This window comes from Marmota monax, unplaced genomic scaffold (assembly GCF_021218885.2).
Source record: "Marmota monax isolate L192 unplaced genomic scaffold, Marmota_monax_Labrador192_F-V1.1 WCK01_AAM20220418_F8-fsc00131, whole genome shotgun sequence".
Classification (NCBI taxonomy): domain Eukaryota; kingdom Metazoa; phylum Chordata; class Mammalia; order Rodentia; family Sciuridae; genus Marmota; species Marmota monax.
Window position 1 is genome coordinate 2346699 of NW_026693141.1, and position 21050 is coordinate 2367748.

The following is a 21050-nucleotide window of genomic DNA, read 5'->3' on the forward strand; positions in this document are numbered from 1 at the left end:
TTTCTTTCTTGGGGCTTTCTGAAACTACCCTGATACCATCATTGTTTAGGATGTAGTCTAGGATCAGAGAACAGCCAGTCCAGCCTCTTCATGTAGACATCACTGGACAAGTCAGGTAACCAGCGAGCTCCGGGGCACCTGGCCATTCATGCTGTCTCTCCCAGGTCTTCAGTTCTTGATCCAGGTTGTCTTCGGGTGCCACATAGGGGTGCCTTCGTGTGGGGGGGGTGTTCTGATTAGATATGTGTGTATACTTTGGTGTTGGGGAGTGCCTTATGTCATCTCTGACCCTCGGTCCCTCGGATGAGATGGTCCGCGCCCACATCACCACCTTTGGAGGAGGCTGAATGTGCCTCGCTCCCAGTGCGCATCGTGCGCGGGTGTTACGGTGTCTGCACCCCTCTATCCCACATCACCACTGTCAGGATGTCTCGGGTCAAGCCAAGGGGACCTAGGAGGGTGTCTGCACACATCCGCGCTGGGGAGAGCGGGCAAACCCGCGGCGGCGGGCGTGTGCCTGTGGGGAGGCGCCCCCTGCCCCCTCTGCCGGCCGTTCTCCCTCGGTCTAGATGTCAGCCGCGAGCTCCGAGCCAGCGAGAGCGAGCCAGAGAGGGAGCGGCGGCGGGCGGCGGGCGGCAGGCGGCGGACGGCGGGGAGGGGAGGAGGCGAGGCGAGGGAGGGAGGAAGGGAAGCAGGGAGGGCGGGAGGGAGGAGAGGAGGACCCAGAGAGCGCCAGGCAGCTGGAGTTTTTGCAGCGCTTGGCCGGGCTTCAATGCACAGCAGCAGCGAGCCGCGGCGGCAGCAGGCAGCCCGGGAGCTCCGGCGGCGGCCGAGCCAGCGGCGGCCCGGCTCCCTGCCCCCTGCAAACTTTGCGAGCAGCCCGCCCGGGGGGCCGGGGGCGCGCCCGGGAGGCCCGGCTCGGACCGCGGCCGCGCTCTCGGCCGCCGCAGCGCCAGCCGCCGCTGCCGCCACCGCTGCAGCCCCGCGCCTCCCAGGGGAGCAGCCGGTGGCTCCCGCGGCCCCCCAGACCCAGCCCCTGGGAACTACCCGGCGAGTCCCTCGGCAAGGGCGGGGGCAGCAGCGGCGCGATCGGCAGCGGACTGCCGGGGGGCGGCAGCCGCTGCCCATCCAGGCACGCAGAGGCGCCGAGAGTGCTCCGCGGCGGGTCCCCAGTGCACTCGCCGCGCCCGGGCAGCGGCCCGACCGGGCGAGCATGGGCGGTGCGGAGTGACGCCGCTGTGCCCGCTTGGCATCAAGGACATTCAGCCCGCGGGGGTGGGGACGAAGGGGGGCAGCCCCGCGTCGCCACTGCAGCCCCCGAGAGCCGCCGCTGCTGCTTGGGCTCCGGGGCTAGGTGGAGGAAAGGGGTGCTTGGAATTCATCCACATTTTCCGACCTTTTTGTTGGACATTACGCCCACCTTGGACGCTGCAAGAGGAGCTGTCAAACCCCGCAGGCTCTGATTTGGCCCCCTCCGCTTTCCTTGGCGCTCCCGGCTTCCCTGTGCCTCGGTGGAGTATTTGCGTTCGGGGCTGGGGCTGGAGGAGGCAGCCACACGCGCGCACACGCACACGTTCAGAGGAGGGCGAGAGGCAGCGGCACAGGCACCATCTGCAGTGTCAATGCGGCGCTCCCACTGAAGGAGGGAAACGCGGTGCTTCCAGGTAAGGAACCCATCGGCTGGGACGCGGGGCCGGGCGGGCGGCGAGGGTAGCGCAGGCGAAGATACCGGGTCCGGTCCGGGAGTCATCGCTGCCCCGGAGCCATCCCATTGCACACACACAAACACGCGCACACACAAATACACACAGGCACACACTGCGCTCACGCACCTGCCCACGTCCCACCTGGACACCGGCATAGGTGCAGCGCGGCCGGAGCAGGGATTTCCCGTGTTCTTTCTCCTCGTACGCTCCGGGACTCAGACTTCTCTTACCCAGGACTTTCAGGGTGGGATTCGGTGTATGAATGGCTCTCCCTCCCACCCGGGGAGGATGAGGGAGCGATATTTCAGTTTCCAACCCCTTTCATCTCTAGCTGGTTTTTAAAACGGGAGAAGTCATGGGAGGTCTTGGGAGACCCGCCCAACGCGATCGCTGCTCTGTGGCCTTTGGACACCCTGAGGTTTTAATGAGAGGCAGACTGACAGATATTCGGACAGAATTTTGGAGAGCGAGGTAGCCCCGCGCACCGGGAGGAGGCCACCTAGGCGGATGGGGCTGCAGTTCTGTAGGGCGGTGCATATGGAAAAGACACTGCGTTTCCCCAGTAAGAGGCAGCACAAACGCCTTTCCAAAGCGTGGCACTGCTTCCCGGGAATGCGCCGGGATTTCAGGCAGGAAGGGGTTTCAGCATCGCGTCGCTGGGGTGTGTGTTGCTTGTCTAGGGAAGGTGCCAGGGTCAGATCCTCCTTAAAAGGTTTGACCTTATTCACATCCCCAGTCGCTAGGAGACATAAGCAGACAGAGCTTGGGACTCAGGACTGGGGTCTCCCTCTCACCTCCCTACCCTTTCCCCTGTCTCTGGCCAACACCTGTCACATGCCTTTGGAGGTGTGGGTTTGAGAAAAAGACCTAGGAGCCGGAGCCAGAGGGGAGTAGTCTTCAAGGGAAGGAGGTCCTCTCTCTCATGACCACGTGGGCAATGCCCACCGTATGAGGTATTCTCGGGTCTGGCAGCGTCCCCCAGAGCCTTGGCTGCTCCTGAGAGTAGAAATCTCTCCAGAAGCCAGTGCTTCCAGTTTTTATTTCCCAGAACCTTTCCCTTTCCTTTTCTCTCAGGTTGGAGTTTCACAGGCTGCTCATTTTCAAACTTTTCCAGGAGGAGGAAGAAGGTAGTTGAGGTTCCAGAGGGGCATTTTCTTAGTTCCCATCTTGGCTGCCTAAGAGTAACTCATTTAGGGGTTCAGTTATTGTAAGAAGAGTGGGAGAGTCAAATAAAACAGTATTTCATTATTTATTTATATATGGATATAACAAGCTTCTATATTTCTATAGCTGTCTCTCTGAGGTGGCTTTTTGGGCAACCTGTCCCTTCCAAGAAAGGAATAAGCTTTCACCCTCTATATAAGTCATGTGGTCAGAGTGTCCCACAAGCCCACTAATGGGAGAAATAGGTTAGAAGCCTTCTGGAACATGAGGGGCAGGGAGCAAATATTCCTTTGAACAAGAAGGCCTCAGTGCTGGGCACAGAATTGGGGTTGCTTTTAAAAATCCTGAAGATGGATGTGGAAATAGAGGGCTTTTTCTATTCCCCCAGCTCTATTTTCAAACTTTTCAGTTCCTGCAAAGGTTTCTGGCTAGGCTGGGGAGAAGAGCAGACGCCCCAGGAGGGAGATTGTATTCCTGCTGTGCAGTGTGAGCTGCCCTTTGATTGATTGAAAAGGGTAGATGGAATAAAGCAGAGCTCTCAGGCTGGGGAGAGCTCAGTCCATGGAGGAAGAAATATTATTTTCTTTTTAAGAATGGTGGGTGTGTGCACACGCATGCAGATAGACACACGTGTTCTCGGAGTCTAGTCAAATGTGTTCAATCGGTCCCACCATGTGTGATAGTGGGGTCCATCTCTGTCTTCTGGGCTGTGGAAAACTGGCAGTCTCCACATGCATACCCTTGAGTGCGTGGACAGGGAGATCCCACCAACGCATAGGGCAGGGCAGCACATGGTTTGTGGTAGGAATAGTGAGTTCCAGCAACAGTGTCACATCCTCATGGGACATGGAAGAGGCAAAAGTTAAGGTGCAGATCTTCCTGATTTGTCCCTCCCAGACCTCGGCTCCTTTCTCTGCTTCCCGCCGTCCTGTCTTTCCTTTCTCGCGTATTGCAGTCTCAGGATCTGTCATTTTAATGCCAAGTCAACACTCATTATGCTGCTTATAAGCTGAATACCAGGGTCCAAAAATCCCCCACACTTTCTGCACTATTCTAAGGGTACCAGTTTGGTTTCTAGGCCAAGTCAGGCATTAATTAACATCTGAGTAAAGCTGGGTATACATCTTCTAATTTTTTTTTCCTGGCTTCATTGCCCAGCCCTGGATATGCTACAGGGTCACTCTCCCTCCATACCTCTTCTGATGCCTTCCCTCCAAGTTCTCCGGGGTCTTCCTCACTAGGAGGGGAGTTAGCCACCCTGGAAAAGGCCCAGGCAAAATGATCCTCTCCACGCCCCTCACTGTTGCTGGATTGTGTTCCTGCTGCTCGAGAACACGAGGTGTGGGTCCCCCATAGCAGCTCCTTCCTGGAATCCCAGGGCTCCCTCTGTCCTCCCGGACTTCATCCTGGATGCCCACTGATGCTCTGCAAGCATTTCCGGAGGAATCGTAGGCAGCCAACTTGCTTCCTTTCTGCTTCTCGGTGCCTCTCCTATTCTTGCAGCCCCAGCTACAGCTCCCTGCAGACAGGGAAATCTGCAAAGGCAGACTCTGCCTACACTTGGCCTCCGGATTCTTTTAATCACAATGAGGGCTGCTGGGAATTGAGTGGGGGGCTTTCTAGGGCAGCAGCAGTCCTGGGGGTGGGGATTGGGGGGATGGATTAGTAACTACTCTTAGCTCATAGTTATCACCTGGCTTTGATGCGAAGAAATTGCAGCAAGCCTGTCTCCTCATAGCCAGCTAGGGGGCATTTCTTAGCTGCTTCTCCCCATTCTCACCCTGAGAAGGCACCGCACAGACAATGCACATCAGAGACCTGTTGGAGTGGCTCTGTGACTGGCCATGACGGGGCGGCAACATTACCGACAGCCGACCATGATCTTAACTGCGATTATTAGTCTGTGCAACAGATGTACCATCCTCTCCGCTCCTCTGATTTGTGTCTGGTTCTACCCATTGTGAAACTGGTTCTGATCCTGGGCTTCTGAACAGGGTTGATTTCTCTCCCATGACACCCCTTTTTCCCTCTTCCTGGTTTCCTGCTGCCCCCTTGCCAATCCACCTCTTGGCTTTGTAAGCATTTCCGCCTGCCCATTTGCCTTCAAATTTGTGGCACTCCAAGAAATCAATATAACATGAATTTAACGACAGCTGGATGATTAAGTGTTATTTATATTTAAGAGCGGCATTTTAAAAAGATGTCGCGTTAATAAATCAAAAGGCTGTTTGGGAGAGGCACGTGATTAGGGTAATTGCCCTGGAGGCTCCATTGAGCAAGGCTCAGTCCACACAGAGCCCTGCGGACACTGTCTCTTTAAAAGCTGTGAGTCCCACCACTCCCTCCCCCAGAAAGCCCACCTGATCCCCTCTCATGGCCCAGACTTAGTCTTGGGTCTCCTGTCCTTGCTGCCCAGGCTGCAGCATTCTAGTTGTGGCAGGAAGGTGGAGCCAGTGGGGAGCCTGGAGGGGGCTTTGCTGCCAGGTGGTAAGGGACGGACCTTCAAGGGAAGGCGGACCAGGCGGATGGGCTCCTCAACGAGGCTTGTCCTAGAGGGAGCAGGCTGCTTCTCTGACTGGTATGAAGCAACTTCCTGGAGTCTACAGGAGGATCCCTGTCCTACCATCATGTGGCATCAGTCTCTCTGGGGAAGAGGCAGTGAGGACATTAGTGTTGGTGTTAGTCCTTATGAACACAAGGGAATGGAAAATCATACGAATTAATAATGATAACGGTGGCCAGTATTTATGCAGCGATGGGAGAGACATCATTCAAGTAATTCACACAGGTTGGCTCATTTATTCCTCAGAACTGTCCAGAAAGGCAATCGCTAATGCTATCTCCATGTTTTCCAGGATGACACTGAGATGAGGGAGGCTAAGGACTTTGTCCAAGGTCACACGGCCACCAAGTGGTGGAGCCACAGCTCAGCCCTAAGCAGTATGACCTGGCCATGGCCCCTGGTCACTCTGCTGCTGGCCACCTGACAAAGTATGTGCTCAGCAAGATGCTTCCCAGTGTTTGGGTGAGTGTGTGGGGGCCAGGTGAGAATATCTGGCCCTAGTTTTGCCCTTGGATTGTCTCTGACCAGATTTTTTCTTTGAGCCTCAATGTCCCCAACCCCATTCTCAAAGGGAGATGAGTGTTATCCTTGGCTATGGTGTAAAGTTGCAAGCATCTTTCCAGAAGAATGTTCTGTTCCTGAGGGTGAGTGTTACTCTGTTTGGCATCTCCAGTTTTCTCCTGGAAAAAATTAAGGCAGAGGAAATTAGTGAAGGCCCCATCTCTGGTTTTGATTCGTGAATGCTCTAAGTGTAGTTGGAGTCTGGCTCTCCTTACTGACTGCTTGGAAATCCTGGTGCTCTGGAAATGGTGCTTTCTCATTGAATCCTGAAAGTGACTGTGTGAGGCAGGGGTTGTAGAACGTAGGCTGGGAAAGGGCTTCAGTGAGATGCTGCAGGCCCCAGGTTGCAAAGCTTCCCCATGGCTGGTTCACTCTTGGGCAAAGATTCTTACCATTGTGCTACTCATCCACTAACTCTAGGATTCTAGAATTTGGAATCCAGAGGCAGGAAAGAATCTCTGTCATGGATGTCATGCCATGCTGGGTGCCCGAACCTGATGGTAGCTGGGGCAGGGCTCATTAGAAATTGGTGCTAATGGCCTGTACAGTCCAGCAAAATTTTGACAGAGACCCAGAAGTGTAGAGAAAAGAATCAGGACCTGCAATGACACAGGCTGGGGTGAGGCCTGAGGAATCACACCTCGATGCTGAGAGATGTGGGCAATAAAGTCCTGAGATCACCATAGACCAGGTTGGGTGCTATCCTACCCCAAAGCCAGGGTGAAATCTCAGCCCCTCTTCTCTGCACATTTTAGGGAGTAGTCACAAGTAAGGTCCTGGTGTTTAGTTAGTTTTTTGTTTTTTCTTTTCTTCAAAAGATAAATTTTCATTCCATGCATGATTTATTTGGCTTCTCCTCTCTGCTGAAGAGTGAGTGCAAGTTCTGCCAAACTTGGAGTGGCTAGAAGGGGTGCATTTTAGGATTTCATCGCCTCTTCAGAAGCCACAGAGTGGCAGAAACTACACCTTCTTAAACCAACAGGTGTTTTTGAACTGTGGGGCATCCTCTCTGGGCTGCTGAGCATGCGCCATCCCCTCCTCTACGCCGTGTCTTCTCCACGAACCAGGATTCTCAACAGCAAATTGGATTTTAGGATGTTTTGTCACTCCGACACAAAACAGATCACCAGCTAAGAGGATCTTGTCTCTGCAGTCAACGCACTAACCATGGCCTAGTACAATCGGTTCCCAAGGTTTTACAGGGAAGAATCTTTTCATTAGGGAGTGTGAGAAGAGGAGCAACGGAGGAAGGGGTCCTGGGAATTTAGGAAGGAAGATCACAGCCACTCCAACGCTTTCCTGGTCATTTCTTCAAACTGTTCCTGTCTGACACTCACGAAGCTCTTCTTGTGTGAGCCCAGCTCTTTTTCCCTGGGGCCATGTGAGCCTAGACCTAGAGGGTGGACAAGTGGACCTTGGATTCAGCCCGAGGTCAAGAGGAGGGAAACTAAGCAAAGCAGAGCTGGTGGGTTGTGTTTCTTCAGATGGAGAGAGTAGAGAAAGAGAGGAGGGCGTGGGGGTGGGATGGCAGACCATTGGAGGTGCACTTGAATCAGCCTGTGCTCAATGTCACTCACACTGCAGAGATCAGTGGTGTCCATTTTCTCTCTTGCCATCTCCTCAGCCCTTCGTCCTGAAGGTGATGTCTATAAGAGAGCAAAATTTCCCAAAGTTTATTCTGTGGGTATGTGTAACACACACAAAAGTTGCCATGTCTAATAAGTTAAAAAAAAAAAAAAAACCCTTGGGGGTAAAGCAAACCTAAAGCAGTTCCTTGTTGCAGGACTTCTCAGAGCCTTTAACACATTAGAAGGGATTGTGAAACCACCAACCTAGACATACTGTGGCATCTACTGAGAAACACTGGATTGAGGAGGTTCATAGCTGCACATACGATTGTCTACACGCCTTCATTCTTGACTGAGTAATTTCAGCTGAACTTTGGTATGACATCAAGTCCTAGGTTTGGGGGATTGTGCGGGCCCTAGGTTCTCAAGCTGAATTGTGTCAGGTAAGCAGCCATCTACCTCCAGCCTCCACATTGCTCAGCTGTCTCCATGCCCTACTCTTCCCCTTGTCCTTTGCGGGCAGTAGACTTTCTCAAGCATGTGCACATTTTCTTAGGTTCATAGAAGATTCCTGTTCTATAAGTTCTCTTGCTTGCAAAGCACTGATGTTGTAGGAAGAGGTAGTCTCTGGACACAGGTAAATGTAGCAATCCCAGCTCTGTCCCTTAGCAGCTAAGGCGTCACTTTGGGCTTCAGCATCACTAGTTATGAAATGAGGAGGTCGTTCTAGGTAAGTGATTTAAAAAAACATTTAAATCTGTATGTCCTCTCGTCAAGTGAGATTCTGCATGGGATTCTCACATACAGCAGATGTTCTGGGTAAAGCTGGGGGCTGGGCTTGCACCCAGGCCTGTCTCTCCCTCACCCCAGTCTCAGCTTGGCTTCCCTGGAAGCTCATGTGATACCACTTTCCTGAGGGGTGGGGCTGCAGGGGGGGGGCACTAGTGAAAGGGAATGGACAGAGAGGGGAAGGAAGGCAAACAAACACTCCCGAGCTAGTGAGGCTTAGCGGGAACCCAGCTGTTGGCTTGATCACTCAGGATGTAGAAGAAGAGGTCTGATGGAAACACAGGGTCTCAGAAAACAGAGTGGAGGGTAGGCACAGCCAGGCATTCATCTGTGGGTCCTTCCAGTCTGCTGTCGCTCACTAGTCAGAGGCCACCCCATGAGGAACCAACCCCTTCAATTGGAGGTTGTTATGCAAGGTCAAGATAAGCTCCAAGCTCAGGTACATAAGGTGAGGTTCTCCCTAGTGTTGCCTGAAAGGGGGACCCTTATAGGAGCCCTGCCTTTGCCTCTGCAGGTGGAGAAACAGCAGGAGCTGTAGGAAGACAAGAGGCATCACGGGGGTCACCTTCGTGAGAAGCAGGGCAAAGAGGTGGGTGGGCATGATGCCCGACATGGGGACAAATCAGGGGCAGGTGCATCAACTGGGAATCAGGGATAAGGAGCTGGTTCTGCATAAAGGACATGTTATTCTTTAGAACCTTGTCCTGATCATGATGCTTCATTAAGAAGCCCCCAAACTCCCAGAGCTATGGCAGCACCAGCCAACCACATAGTGGGTCTCCCAATTTAGAACACCATAGAATCCACATCCAGAATGAGTGCCAGTCAGATTTCAAGAGGTTTTCTTAACTTGGTATGTGAACCCCAAGAGTGCCGTCATGGAGTGGTGTGGGGACGTGCCAGGCATGTCTGCTAGCTGAGGGGCACGGCTGCTAGAAGCGGTTGAGGGCAAATGACCTCTGCTACTCTCCCGGTGTTAATATTCTAAGCATTGAAATATAATCAAACAGAGTAAATTTATGCATGAATATTTTCCAAAAGCCATTGCTTCTAGCCAGGCCTGCCCTTCCCTGCATTAAAAACAACAATAACAAAAACTAACTTTTGTGCTATGAAGCCCCTTGAAGGTCAGGCTGGGCAAAGGACTGATGGTTGCACTATGCTCAAGACCTCTGTCTCAGCTGTCTTCCCCTTTAGATACGGACCCCTGTTCTTCCTCCCCTAAATGCACTTGCCCTTAACTGCTGACCAGTGTGAGCAACACGCTGACATGGAGAGACCTGGGGTCTCCCTGAGCATTCTGGCTCCTGAGGGCAGGCGGTAGGGCCAGCCCCTACCTGAAGCAAGCTCTTGTGCAATCAGGAACTCACTTCATACTTTTTCATAATGGCAAAGAAGCTGCTGCTGAAGTGGTAGGGATGACAGTTGAAATTATGTATAGCTGACCCTCCATATTAGTGAATTCCACACCTGAGGATTCAATGAAATGTGGATTGAAAATAATAAACAACTGCGTCTGTATTGAATGTGTATGGACTTTTGTTCTTTTCATTATTCCCTAAACAATGCCATATAACAACTGTTTACATAGCATTTCCATTGAACTGGGTATTTTAAGTAATCAAGAGATAATTTAAAGTATACAGGAGGGTATGCATAGGTTATGTGCAAATACTATACCATTTTATTCAAGGGTCCTGAGCATCTTCAGGTTTTGGTTTCTATGGGGAGTCCTGCAACCAATTTCCTGTGGATGCCAAAGGATGACTGGGTATCTTTACATCTTAGATTGAGAAGGACCATTTCTTAGGCTTTTTTGTACTTTATGCTCAACCCAGATCCTATCTCCTGGAAGTGATTGATAAATATTTGCTGACTCTGTACATTGGAGCAGACAAGGTGGAGAAGAACACATTAAAAAGGCAAAACTAGGCAAGGACATGGCGGGACCCTGCTGTGCAGCTGGCTTGGATTGGAGCACATCAAGGCAGACCCACTGACCTATTTCAGAGGATTAAGCTGGAGATCAGTTCAGGCTGAGCTCATCAGTCACCCTACCATGTCCTGGGTGAGGGTGGCTTGAGGGGAGGGAGGGCACAGTGGTGTTTTCACATGGATGGGCATGGAATTGGTCTTGCTTTCTGTGTGAAACTCGCTATGGGTTGGGTGTCAGTGGATTGAGAGGGATGATCCAGCTACATTTCCCAGGGTATCCCAAAGATTAGTCCACAAGGCACCTCTCCCTGAAAACATTCCGGGGCCAGGTACGTTCTGCAGTTACCTTGGGTTGTGTCTTCCTTGTGGAGACTTGAAATGCCCAGTAGGCATATTCAATGGGAAGGACACCTGCCCCTGGGAAGCCTGCTAATTCTTAGCTGGCTGTTTTTAGTTTATTTGGGGGTGGGGGTGGGGTCCCTCTCTGTGGGTGTATTTCAACCTGCTGACATCCTGGGAACAAGTGTTTGACAGAAAGCATTTTGGAAGATGCTGGCCTTCACTGGAAGTTTTCAAGTTCAAGTTTAGTTTGGAGGAAGAAAAGAAAAACAGGAAAATGAATTCACTGAGGTGGTGTAATAGAGACCCGTGAGGCCCAACTTTCAGAGGTGCTGCCTGCCTCCTATTCTTGTCATTTGCTTTTGAGAATCCCAGAGATGACTGTGAAATCCCATATAACTTCAGTGACCGTGGCTCTGTGATCTGCCTTCAGGTATCCATTTTCTAAAGGGACTGTTTCAAGAAGTGTGAATGCGGCTCTGACAAATTCTGGACTTGTTTCCAACAAGTAGCACTTTTTTTTATTATTATTCATTATAGATCAAGATGGATGTTTGTAAAATATGTGAGTAATGACATTCACCTTTTCCAGTTTTTTTCCAGCTACACTTATTGAATAAGAGGCTTCAGTATAACTGACAAGGATAAATGTTCTTGATCAAATTAACAAAGGAGGGTTGAGTTATTAAGATGTAAATTTTGGGTAGTTGAAACAAATTTTCTCCTGGTGGTGGGGTGGGTAGATTTTGCTGCTCTAGAGAGGGCTGAAGTTTTCTGATTAGAGGGTACATTCTTGTTTTTCACCATTAGGTAGTGACCCAGAGAGTAAATAAAGTTAGGCATTTCCCATGGGGATCACTGTCACTGCCTGGGACCATTTTACATAGGTAATGATGTGTCTGTGAGAGAGAAAGATTTGGGGTAAAGGAAGGTATCACTTCAGAGATGTCTGGGTTTGGATCATCTGGGAACACCCTCTAATAACTCACGTGCCCAATTATAGGGCCTCTGCCATGCTCTGCCCAAGCACTGCGCTCCATTCCAAAGTGAATAACAGTTGCTAACACACACTTACTAACAAAATTCCCCTGGTGCCCATTCATAAAGCATTGCACTGGTGATTCTATCAGCATTAAACTGTTTGGTGACTGAGTTTAGAATTATAGGAATCGGAGAAATGAATTAGCAGTAAATCAAGTCCCAGCTGAGTTCGAACCCAACTGCAGTGAGTTTTAAATTAAAAATATCTTGCTATGATGAAGCAGTCGTAAGTCAAGCACTGGAGCTCTGTCGCTCTTGACTTTGGAAAAGCGTGGCAGCCACCCTTTGAAAGGAAAATCCTGACAACAGCTTGTATTGATTCCCAGCCATGCTGGGAAATTGCCACTTCATTTCTTCTTCATAAACTGTTGGCTTTCTTTCTATTTTTTCTTTTCTTTTCTTTTTTTTAGAAAAGGAATCCTATTTGCAGGGACACAGCAGAGTCTTGGGAAGAGGGCAGGTGGGAAAGGGCTCAGGTCCACGGGGGACTATTCATCATATTCTCTTTGGTCCTGCTCAGGTGGATCACGTGGAAGGGGAATCTGGGGCTGCGGGTGTCGTGTGGTTTGTTTTCCTGCTCGGACCATATTTGATTCTCCTTTCTGGGGAATCTGCACAGAAGAACAACAAAGAGAGCACTTCAAGGAAGCGGCAAAGACTGTCATGTTGCAGTGACAATTGTGGTGTAATAGGAAATCATTTATGTAAGTTACGGTGTCCTCTGAATGGAGCTTGTGGGAAATGTGGCTCCAGCTCCTCCAGGCGCCCCCCCCCCCTTTTCCTCCTGCAGAATAATCCCGAGGTTTTCATTTTCAGAGCAATTGAAGAAGTATTATGTCCTGGCCAGGGAATAGGGAGACCTAGCTTCTAATCCCAGATCTGCTGAGTATCTTCCAGTGAGTTCTTTCTGGCCTAGGCCTCAATTTCTCTTTCTTTAAAGCTGGAAATAAGCCCTTGCTGTCCCCCACCTGCAGCCAGGAGGTGAGCATAAATGTGGTCATACATATTCAAGGACCTGGTGAGAGTCACTAGATTCTATTTACACACAGATTCTATTTGCACACAGAGTCAGGGAAGATCAAGAAAGAGAGAATAAAGACAGAACTGGGCCTCTCACCTGAGACCTTTACCAGCTCCTGTGTTTGCTGATTTGGGGAAGAACTATAAGGGGCAAAAGTCACTTGCCGAGGATCAGAAAGGAGAGCGTAATTGGGGTATCAGGAGACCATGGGAGGGGAGCGTTAGCACAGGAGACAAAGGACTGGGTACTGGGGGGTGAGGGTGGATCCCAGTACTGATAGCAGTAGGTTAAACCAGGGACTTTGGAGAAAGAAAAGAGGTTATGATCTCCCTCTATGTCTGCCTTTCACTGTGCTCCATCTAATTTAGATAGAGAGGTCAGATGTGATGTGATGGAATGCTTAACCACCTAACTGATCAATCAGTGAGTTCGGCCAGTATTTGTTGAGGCCCACTGTGTGCTAGGTACTTTGCATGCTAGAGTTGGTGGGACACAGGTGAAAGAAATGGTTCCTGTCAGTAGGGAGCTTACAGCGCAAAAGTGAATAGAGAATTTAGGGGCAATGTGGCATGAGATGGGGGCATGAGGAGGGTACCCTGGGAATTGTAAGATGGGCACCTGTCAGATATGAAAAGCAGAGCATTGAGAAGACCTCCTGCAGAAGCAGGGAGCATCCAATCAGGAGAAGAGGTTTCAGATGGAGGAAGCAACACAGACAGGTAAGAAGAGGTGAAAAAACACAGCCCTTGGGCCACCTGCAGTAGTAGTTCAAAGCTGAGTGTGATGTGTAAGAGAGGCTGTGCCAGGACCCATGTAAGTGTCCAGCCAAGGGATTTATCTGGCAGGCAGTGGCAGGGCTCTAAGATTTCCAAGTAAAACAATGAACACAGTCAGATTCGTGTAGTAGACAGCCCTCAGTGGGGTTCATGTGGACAAGAGTTGGCAGTGAAGCGACTCTAGCAACCCAGGGGAGACCCAAGAGGGGGCTGATCAAAGGTCAGATTTGAGAGGTACAGAGGCTCTACCATAACCAATGTTGTATATGGTGGTGCAGGTGGTGGGAGCAAGGGAGGGGGAGTTGGGGATGCCCTGCAGGTGTCCAGCTTGGGCAGCTAGTGGAAGGTTTATGGAGGTAGAAATTTCTAGAGTGAGACCAGGTTTGGGGGTGCGTGTCAGGTGAGGGGTGGTGCTTTCTTCTCTGGACATGGTGAATTGAGGCCCATATGGAGTTTGCAGGTGGAGGTGACCGCAGGCCGGCAAATGTGAGGCTCTTGTGTTTCTGGCAGCTTCCTTTTGTGCTTACCCTGCTGTTTACTTCCGATCCCAGTTGTAGACTTTAGCAGTTCCCTCTGGGACCTGGCAGAAGCTTGGTAAAGAAGCAAGAAGACCCACAGGTGGATTTTTACATTTTCAAGTGGTCCGTGTTTTGAATTAAACATACCATCTTGAACAATTTACTTGAGATTACTCTGATAGCACTCCAGGGTGCCCCTATGAGAGCCCTGCCATTTTCCAATGGAAAAGAAAAGGTCCCAGGAGGCTGAATAGTACTTTGGCTATCACAGAGCAAACTCTAATAAGGACGTCAATGGCAAATGACCAACCTTTATCTGCACCTGAGCTTGTTCCCTTTCTTGGTACGTGCCCCCCACGTTCACTGAGCACTCACTGCAAATGGCATGATCTAGTGAAATGACCTCCACCATGAGCTAAGAGATGGTGATTAAAATTTTGACCTTACTCCTGAGGGATGATGTTTAGTTTGTCTAATTCCACATCCTGGGTAGTAGGAGTCAGTCTACATACTCAAGGCCCATGGGAAGGATCTAGCCACTAGATAGCTGTGGCTTGGTATAAAGAGTGTTAAAGAAGATTTTTATTATTTGACTGCCTAAATTTAGGAGGGACGGTCTTTCTAAGGTGTCACAGGATCTACACTATGGTCTTGTACTTTTGTTTTGCACATCTATGGTGAAGACATTTGAATTAAAATACCAAACACAGCCTAGTGCTAGTAGACACTCGACTAGTTTTTATTCCTTCTCTTTCCAATATGTGGGGGAAAAATTGATTGGTTAACATATTAGAGTCAAGTCCTTTGGTGATAGACTGAGGAGTGGAATAGCTGGGTCAAATGATGGTTCCATTCCAAGTTTTCTAAGGAATCTCAATACTCCTTTCCAGATTGGCTGCATCAATTTGCAATCCAACCAGCAGTGTATGAGTGTGCCTCTTCCTCCACATCCTTGCCAACACTTATTGTTTCTTATGTTCTTGATGTCATTCTGACTGGAGTAAGATGAAATCTTAGAGAAGTTTTGATTTGCATTTCTGTAATTAATAGAGATGTTGAACATTTTTTTTTTCATATATTTGCTTATTGATTGTACGTGTGTGTGTGTATGTGTGTGTGTGTGTAGTCTTCTGGGAAGTGTATGTTCAGCTCCTTAGCCCATTTATTGATTGGGTTGTTTGTTGTTTTGGTGCTGAATGTTTTCTCTTGTAAGTGGATGCTAATCCATAACGGGGGGGGGGGCGGGCATGGGATGAGTGGAGGAACTTGGGAGGGTGCAAAGAGGTAGGAAAGATGGTGGAACGAGACAGATATCATGACCCTAGGCACATGTATGATTGCACAAATGGTGTGACTCTACTTCATGCACAACCAAAGAAGTGAAAAATTCTGCTCCATTTATGTACAATGAATCAAAGAACTTTAGCTGCAACATGGCAATACAGTTGCAAATGGGACGATGGATCTGCTCTCTCCTCTGGATCATTTGTGAACATCTAATGAACACCGCTGTTCTGCGAGCTCTCTTGTGGGTAGGAGCAGGGACAGGGGCGTTTTGGGGGCATTAACCTTTCAAGAGCCCCACAGAGGTGGCAGGATTTCTGTTCCTCCTTGCTCACACCTCTGTCTCCAGCCTTATTCATTTCTCAACTGTTCTCAGCACGTGGCATTTTGGTGTAACTGCACTTCTGATCTCAGGAAACTCCGCAGTTTCCCCCAGTTTATCTGGTGGTACAGTATTTCCTTACAGGGGGACAGAGGGCAGGACCTGGGACCCCAAGAAAGGAAGCAACATAACCACAATGACATGTGGGTAGGACTGAACTGGAGCAGTGGACACCACCCTGGGCGTCCTGGTTACAGTCTCTGCACACTCTCCAGTGTGGTGGGGCCTCCAGGCCTGGGTAGCTGAGTCCTCTCCAAGGCTGACCCCAACCCTGCAAAAAGGTAGGGAATCTCTACTATTCCTGCTTTCCTTGAATCCTCTTCTTATTTTTCATTTGAAGACTTCTTATTGACTGGGAGGTTATTAGATGCCTTCGGCGGGTGACAGCTTCTATGGTCAGATGTGAAGATCCTAGAAATGAGTCAAATGCTCTGACATAGAATGGTGACCAGGCATAGGGGAAAATGGACAGAGAATCTGGGCTGTTGGTGAGACCCAGCTGGGTGTGGGGGGAGTGGGAGAGAGCCAGCATTGCCATCCCAGCCCTGACACCTGAGGAACTCGCTGCCGTCCATCCTCCTCTTCTAAATATTAGCAAGACCGGCCATTCTTGGCAGATACTGAAACTCATGAAGTAATTGGTATACACTGTATTTATAATACTATCATTAACAAGTGAAATGGTATTTTATTTGCTTCTAGGATTTAAAGTGATGTAAGAGTTCCCACTTTAATTTGATGAGGCCCATTTTTGGAGTGTTCACGAGAACTAGAGTAAAAAGCCTAAGGAATATCACATGGCCAAAAATAGAAACTAATTTTCTAGAAATGTCAAATAACATTTCCCTGGCACATATTGTTTTGAAAGAATGACATTTCACCTAAAACTTATATTTGCAAACTTTAAAATATTGCTAGACGTGGAAGAGTTTTTAACCCACTAATCAATTTTGCAAGTAGCCTTCTCCATATTCCAGGCATTAGCCAAGTCTGAGCGCTTTTGTACAAAGACAATAGTTTACTTAGAGACTGTTGAAAAATTCAGACTGCCAATATTTTCCTGGTAATTTGTAATTTATTGACTCATATTTATGGGATTTTCATCTACTTAATTGCAAATTTCTCAAAAGCAGTCCTTGCTTCATAGACAGTTACAGCTCCCTTTGGACCCAATATAAAGTTGTTTGATTTTCTTCTCTCCCTTTTCACCTTCAGCTGGGTTTTCTGTACTTGCAAAGAGGAATATTAGAATGTCGGGGCAGTAGAGGGCATTACATATCCTGTAGCAACCCTGAGCATACAGGAAGCCAGAAGTAGTTTCATGGAGAAGTCTGCATGTGGTGATGGCTATGCTGTGGCTTTTATTCTGGCTTTTGACTATTATTGCTCCCTAATGCATGGTGAGTGGAGCATCCAATGAATTGGGGTCCTGACTACAGACTTACCCCATTTCTTGATAGGCACATAGGAGCTCCTGATACTTTCTATCCACACACAAACTTCACTAAATTTGACTGACTTCCTGTTGTGTTGGGCCGAAAGTTACTCAGATTCCACAAAGGTGAAAAATTAAAAATAAAGGAAAACATCAAAATGAAATTCATGGAAATAAAGAGATTTTTCTTTAAGGGCACACACCACTGTGGCTTGGCCGTAGATGGTCTATTTTCATGTTCTCCCTCCCCCACTCTTCCATCGTCTGTGAAGAAGATCTTCAATTTCAGGCTTTTACCAACTCTCTTCCCACCCATTGTCTCTGAGCCAAATATCCTGGCTGGGCTGGCAAGTTTGGAACATTTGCAGGGAATGGGAACAACCCAACTTTGGTGGCACCCACGGAGGATTCTCTCTTTTATTGCCTTTCCACGTTGCAGTTAGGGCTGGCTCCACATCTGCCTGGCAGGTCATAGTCTGCGCTGTGCAGAGAGCGCCAAGTCCAAGGTCAAGTCACGGTATGTCTGGGTTCTTGGTCAGAAGCTTCCCCAGGAACTAGGGGCAGCCCTACCTCACTCCCATTTTGTACATGTCTTACATGAACTGTGTCATCTGTCTGGTACTTTATCGATTCACTTTTGAAATTTAAATTTTGAACTTTTTTTTTTTTTTTAATCACATAAAATTTCTATCGGGGTCTGGTTTGGACCCTGTTCCTGGCTGTGCCAAGATATCTTTAAACTTTGTTATTCCTTTCAGAGGGTTGAGCCTTCCCGTAATGCCACGAGACTGCTCTCATATTATATCATTTGACCTTCACAAGCCCTGGAATTTGTCATCTGCAAATTTGATAAATGTGACTCCCTGTCTCCATTCAAATTACTGATAAAAATATGAAACAGCATAGCCACCAAGGACACAACCCTTTGGCATGGCATTTTCTGGAGAGTGTTGCTTCTGGGCTTGACAAGTAACCATTGATTCACCTTCTTTGGGCCCAAGAAGCAGTGGAGCCCTGAAGACCCAGGATAGACCTTGGAGTCAGACAGGCCTGGCAGCGCCACCTGACCTGTGCCAGCTTGGCCATGCCCCGTGGTCAGATCATTTGGGGGCTCAGCTTCCAGTGATTACAGGTAGGTGGCAGCGGAATGTCTCCCCATCCTCCACTCTCTTCTGCTGCAATCTGGTCCCCGCAGACTCAGTTCTCCCACTCCTACGGATCTTCGTCAGTCTACAGGCACAACAGCCACACAGCCTGTTCTGGAAGTTCAGAGAGGGTCCTCCTGTCTGCCCCAGCTAGTCTGCTGAGGTGGTGGGTCACCTTAACCCACCCTCTCCCTGCCGGACAGAGGGCCCATAGGGCATGTGGCAGGCAGAGACCCCTGGGTGTGGCAACACTATTACCATTTTCTGCAAGTGAAGGAAGTGAAACACCATCTCTGACTCTGCAGAGGCCGTGGGAGGGAAGGCTTCGGAGGCAGCTACAACCGTACTTTGGGTGCAAGTTTCAGTTCTCCTTCTACTAGGATCAGAGGGCAGAGGACTTTGAGAGCTAGAACCCAGAACTAATAGAACACTAGGTAAAAATGGAGCCCCAATAGGCTCTGGGTTTGCCAGATTCTCATGTCCATAGGCAGAGATTCCAGGACAGTATTTCTAAACAATCATTTGTCTTTGGCACCATTTAACTTCCCAGTGAAAATTAGTGCTAGCCTCTCTTATGCTCTTTAACAAACCCAGTAGTGCCTTTTGGGGAAAGTGTGGTTGAAACAGAATAGATGCTGAAGGAACACTTTCAAAAGCCAACTTACCACCTTGGATATCTTTTTCTTTTTTTTAATTTGTGTGTGTGCATATGGTACTGGGCATTGGACCCAAGGGCACTTTACCACTTAGCCACACTCCTAGTTCTTTTCATTTTTTATTTTGAGACAGGTCTCACTAAGTTGCTCAGGATGACCTCAAAGTTGTGATCCTCTTGTCTCAGCCTCCTGCATTGCTGGGATTATAGGCATGTGCCACCACACCTGGCTGGGGTATTCATTTCTCATTACAACATCTTTGGGTGTGGATTAAAACTAACTTATCATGTCACAATGTAGTAATTTTTAAGTATAGTAGTGACCCCCCCTTATCCACAGTTTTACTTTTTACTGTTTCTGTTACTTGTAAATCAGTGGTCATCCAAAAAAATATTAAATGGAAAATTACAGAAATAAATGATTCAAAAGTTTAAAATTGTGCCCCATTCTGAGTAGCATGATAAATCTCATGACCTCCTGGATGGCCCATAGTATCCACAGTGTATATGCTACCTGCCCATTAATCACTTAGCAGCCATCTCATTTATCAGATTGATGGTTATGGTATTGTAGTGCTTGTGTGTAAGTAATTCTTATGTGGTAGCCTAATGCTATGTTGTAATGCTTACAACATTTGCCTCACCTCATCTTATTGTATAGGCATTGTATCATCTCATGTCATTGCAAGAAGAAGAATGAGAACAGTATATAAAGATTTTAAGAGAGAGAACACACACATTTCCACATTTATACTACTTTTACTACAGTATCTCATTATACTTATTCTATCTTATTATCAATAATTATATTTAATCTCTTACTGTGCCCAATTTTTATTTTTATAAACCTTAACCACTAAGCCACATCCCAAGCCCCTTTTTGCATTTTATTTAGAGACACGGTCTCACTGAGTTGCTTAGCACCTTGCTAAGTTGCTGAGGCTGGCTTTGAACTTGTGATACTCCTACCTCAGCCTCCTGAGCTTGGGATTAATCCCAGCAGGGATTTACAGGCATGTGCCACCGTGCCTGGCTGTGCCCAGTTTTTAAATTAAACTTTATCATATGTCTATATGTATAGGAATAAACATAGTACATGTTGGGTTCAGAACAATATGCAGTTTCAAGCATCTACTTGGGGTCTTTGAAGGTAACCCCTGTGAATAAGCAGGGCACTACTGTAATGTACAGGTATCATCAAGTGTTAGTTCTTTAACTCTGTGAACATGACCATGACCATGATATTGTTTCTTTATCACTAAGAGGGTAAAATAAACTTAAGGACTACTGTTACAATTAAAAGATATAATACACGGGAACTAGTTCGTACACTGCTGGCACATATTAAATGCTTCATCAGTGGAGGCATTATATTGTGGGAAGCTATTTCCTGCTCTGTAGGTTTCTAAACCTTGTTAGTTCTTCTTCTCACCCCCCTGCATTGGATTAAGACACTTCAGTTTTCTGGGTTTATAAATAGTCACATCTGTTTCTAACACTGGGCTCCAACGAGCCTACTGCCTTGAGGTTCTACCAGCAAATGGGAAGAGAGGAAGAGCAGGTGGCTACTCCCATTACATCAATCCTGGCTCTCCCTCTCAGAATGACCTCTTAAAAAAGATTTAAAAATATTTACAGGAATTCCTTCACTTTTGGATGACCCAGAATTTCCCCAGAGTCCAGATTTAGCAGCCGTGTTTATATATCCAATCTGTGCTCAATTCCCCCATCCGTTTTGTCAGTGCACACATGTAGATGTACATTATTTTTATAGGACCGGGAGAGACATCTTAGATAATGTGTTTTTCTTTCCAGGCCATGATCTGGTTCCTTTTTTTCTTCAGTTTTGCCACTCAAGACTAAATTTGGTTTAGGACAGAGCAGATAGGAGACTCTTGGCTCATAACGAATGGGTAATTATTGCTTGGAGTCAACTTGATCTTTTTGCCAAGCATTGCAGGATGAGACATCTGCTAATGTGTGCCTGTAACAGAGTTATAAAGCTGAAGGGGTCCATCAGAGACCAGAGGGGTGTGTTCAATATGCCCAGCATCCACATACTTGGATATGCTCACCTGCATCCAACAGGGGGTGTATAGGAGTTGGATACAGGGTCTCCAGCCCCAGGCCCTGATTGACTGGCAAGTTAGCCCCAAACTACATGGTAA

General features: G+C 48.3%; 1 protein-coding gene across 1 annotated transcript in view; it reads left to right on the top strand.

Annotated features, from left to right (window-relative positions):
- Window positions 1-997: 997 nt before the first annotated feature.
- Plxna4 (plexin A4) overlaps window positions 998-21050 on the top strand; it is a 425679-nt gene continuing 405626 nt past the window's right edge. The window contains exon 1 of the mRNA XM_046455106.2: window positions 998-1664. The gene's annotated coding sequence lies outside the window, so the exon portion shown is untranslated. The remainder of the gene's footprint in view (window positions 1665-21050) is intronic.